The sequence below is a fragment of the Cebus imitator genome, unplaced genomic scaffold (assembly GCF_001604975.1).
Source record: "Cebus imitator isolate Cc_AM_T3 unplaced genomic scaffold, Cebus_imitator-1.0 Scaffold543, whole genome shotgun sequence".
Taxonomy (NCBI): Eukaryota; Metazoa; Chordata; class Mammalia; order Primates; family Cebidae; genus Cebus; species Cebus imitator.
In genome coordinates this window covers 21767-25761 of record NW_016107858.1, presented here as the reverse complement: position 1 = coordinate 25761, position 3995 = coordinate 21767, and the positions used below count along the sequence as shown (strand labels likewise).

General features: G+C 43.5%; 1 long non-coding RNA gene across 1 annotated transcript; it reads left to right on the top strand.

Annotated features, from left to right (window-relative positions):
* The first annotated feature begins 2501 nt into the window (after nucleotides 1–2501).
* LOC108293684 lies at nucleotides 2502–3989 on the top strand. The gene is made up of 3 exons (XR_001820772.2): nucleotides 2502–2574; nucleotides 3225–3276; nucleotides 3792–3989. It is a non-coding gene; the product is annotated as an uncharacterized LOC108293684 (long non-coding RNA).
* Nucleotides 3990–3995: the final 6 nt, after the last annotated feature.

Genomic DNA, 3995 nt, shown 5'->3' with positions numbered 1-3995 from the left:
CCAGGCCCTGTAAGTTAGTCTTTTCTAGATCTGGATAAGGCAGATAAGAAAGTGTCAGAGAAAGCCTATTTGTATTTGATGTTTACTTCCTCTACACATCCTAATCTCCCTGACAAAAGGACAGCTTCTCATAAATATTTCTGTGACTGAGTTACCTGCTGCACTGCCTACCTGATTCAGCTGGACCCTACCCTGATGTTGTTGCCCAGGGCAGTGCCTGTGTGACATGGCTGAACCCCTTCTCACCTTTAACTCTGCTTATTTTTAGGAAACAGGATGTCTGTGGTCAGAAGCTTCTGAAGCTGGTGAAATCCATGATGGCAGCTTACCCAACCTCTGAAAAACATCTAGCTTCATTATAATCCAATTTCCAAGCTAAATAGCACGCCCATCAGTGCCTGACAGTTGACAATCACTATGACAATGAACAGAAGAGACCAAGAAAGGACAGAAAAGAGGTAGCTCCTTGATTGTAGGAAAATTTCCATCTCTTCCTAAGAAAAGCATGAATATTTTCCCGCTGCTCAACCCCTTCATTAAAGATCCTCTATATTTGTAACTTCCTGGTTCTCAGTAGCTGAGAAGGTGATTTGCAAGCTATGCTCCTACTTCTCCAACGTCACTGAATACAGCCTGTGCTGCGTGACGCTCACTTGTGCTCTCAAACATTGGCTTTGCCATACTAAACAGGAAAGAGCCCCTTTTTGGGGTGAGACCCCTAGCAACATCTGCAGCCTCTCTAAATAGCCGTCTCAATATGTACCAAAGAAGTGTATTTTGGGGTGGCATATGTTGGGTTTCCCACAAGGCCAAGCCAACATAATAGGATTCTTGCTGAATGCAGGATGATCAGACATCACCTAGGGAATGCTGAAGGATGAGAAACCCTATTAGATGTTTTCAGTGATCAGATACTGGAGATGGGGAATTCTGGCTAAACTGAGAAGGATTGTTGCTGAAATTGAACGATGCAGAGAGGAACATAGACGCTCAATAGCTGAAGCCTCGTGGGAGGAGGATTCAGAAGAGCCTGATGAGAGTTTGGTCAAGGAGATGTCAACCTGAAATAATTGAAAGGTTCAGAATTCAGGGTTAAACAGTTTATTCATTCTGCTTATGGGAAATAATGGCAAAAAAAATTTTTAAATTTATTTAAGCAAAAATCTAGGAATAGCCCACAGATTTTAGAGAAATGGGGTCAGTGCTACAAAGTCAAAAGTCAAGTTCTTGCTTACATAGAAATAAAAAAAAAAAAAAGAAATTTAATAGGATCACACCATTTTTCAAACAAGGCTGCTTTAAGAGTTACAAGAAATTAATTGCTCTCAGGATTTTGTTTGTTTGTTTTTTTGAGATGGAGTCTCACTCTGTTGCAAAGGCTGGAGTGCAGTGGCATGATCTTGGCTCACTGCAACCTCTGCCTCCTGGGAGTTGGAGTTCCAACATCTTACATTTTAAATTACTTATTTTCACAGAAAGAATCTTTGTCAGTTGTCACTGACTGATTCCTCCAGACCATGTCCTGTCCAGTGATCCTCCCCAAGACAATAGGTCTCTCTGGCAACTACAGTTCTCCATTCCCATTTCAGTTTTCACGTCCATTGACCGAGTTGTGCATACCAACTCCCACACGTGTATGTTGAAGCCCTAACTCCCAATGCGATGGTTTACGCAGCTGGGGCCTTTGAGAGGTAATTAGGATTAAATGAGGTTATGAGAGTGGGGCCCTCCTGCTGAGATGAATGCCATTATAAGAAGAGACACTAGAAAGTTTGCTCCTCTCCCTTCCCTATGGTACACAAAGAAATGGCCACATGGGCACACAGCGAAACTACAGCCACTTACAGGCCATAGGAAGAGAACTTGGAATGAAATCGCTTTGCTAGTACCGTTTGTTATCTTGGACTTCCCAGCCTCCAGAAGTGTGAGAAATAAATTTCTGTAGTTTAAGCCACTTGGTCTATGGTATTTTGTTATGGCAACCTGAACAGACTAATACAACAATCCAGTCCTAGAGGCAATACGGCTTCTCTGCCGATCCCTGATTCCAAGTGCCTCTCAGTCCTTTGCTGGGTGATTTTGGTCCTGTCAATATATCTATAAATATTCCCTTCATAAAACTCTCTTTAAATCACACATCTGAGTGTGCCTCTTGGTTCCCATCAGAGCCAAGACTGATTTAAGATGATTTCTTAAGGTCAGGTTCATGTCTTAATCCAGTTGTACTGCTAAAATAAAATACCACGGAGTGAGTAACTTACAAACAATAAACATTTATTGCTCACAGTTATGGAAGATGGGCAGTCCAAGATTAAATTGCTAGCAGGCTCAGTATCTGGTGAAGGCCTATTCCTCTGTCACCCGGGGTGGAGTGCAGTGTTGCAAGCTTGACTCACTGCAACCTCCACCTCCCAGGCTCAAGTAATCCTCCTACCTCAGCCCCCTGAGTAGCTGGGGCCACCAGTGCACACCACCACGCCTGGATAATTTTTTTTTTTTTNTTCAGTGAGCCTTACAGGAGCAAGTTGCACTCATTAGAGGAGCAGCAGGTCGACTTGGCTCATGACATAGACAGTGAGTACTCCATTGTGAAGGCGATAAAGCTGCATTTTGTGTCCCAGATAGACCCCATAGTCTTTGGGCATTGCTTCCCTGGCTGGGCTGAGAGTTGTCATCACTCTGGATTTCAGTCTAGATTTCAGTCACTCTGGATTCCAGTCTGAAGCACGGACATGGGGTGGGTCAGTGAGCTTTGCTCTCTCTCTAGTCTCAGGCCGTGCCCGTCGCACCCTGGACCGACTGTCAGGACATTGAAACCCAAGGCAGGTGTTGCACACTCACACCAAGCTATGCAGCGCATGCCCACGAGTTGTCTTTCAATCTGAATTCAATGTCTCTTGCCAGCTACCCAGTTCCTCATGAGTTTTGTTCCCCAAGCATGTCTGTGAGGTTCTTCCCTGCTTGTACAAACTTGGTGTGTTTGTACAAACTTGGGATAAAAGGATAATGGTCTACCAGAATAGGGACATTTCACCATTAGTCTGAGACAGAAACCAAGAAATCTCTATCATGATTGGCCTTCAGACCTCCTGAAGTCTATCTCTCACATTATCCTGTTCTCATGCTGAGGAGCCTGAGGTCCCTGTGCAGGGATTAGACAGTAGACAGTTATGGGTGTAGGGGAATTGGCTTATTTTGTCTGTCCCTGTCTGAATTTATTGCAGAGATTAAATATGACCAAGAAGAGGAAGAAGATCAAGGCCCACCATGCCCCAGGTAACTCTGAGCAATTGTGAACAGCTAATTTTGTGTTGACACCTGGAGACGCCAGGTCCAGGGAAAACAGAGTGGGCTGACAATATCGATACTGAGTTTTTAATGAAGCCTGAACTATTCCCACTAACATTGCTGTTGGTTTTCATTGCAGTAGATATTTAGGTTTCCATTTCTTCCTCCCCTTGTCATGTACTAACTACCGTAGGTTGACCATTTTTGTTTTTATGATCAGTGTATGCTGTGTGTCCTGAGGGCACTAACTCAGAGTGTCCTTTTACTCCCTCATCAGTGTGTCACCTGGACGGTTCACTGAGCTTACTTTCCCTCTCTTTCTCTTTCATTCTTTCTATCCTACTCTTGCCCATCTCAACATAAGGCAATACTTTGTTACGTCATTAATGGATCTATGTTGTTTCTTTATTAACCACTTTCTTGTGCTACCCATGAAATCTAGTTGGGGCTCTGTGGTCTCTTATTTTCCCTGACTTATTCTTTGGTTTTTCTTCCTTTTCTAGTCTCTGCATGGAACTGGTGGAAGCAGAAGGACCTGAAGTCTTCCGGTACTCACTGGATATATTGTATTCAACGTATACAGCTTATCCTGAGTTTTACTACACATGCCACGATTACACATATGCCATTTTTTTACTTGTGGAAGAGCATGTTCGCTTGACTTTGGACATGGACAGTAGGTTTCTTACTATGACGGTGATAAGACT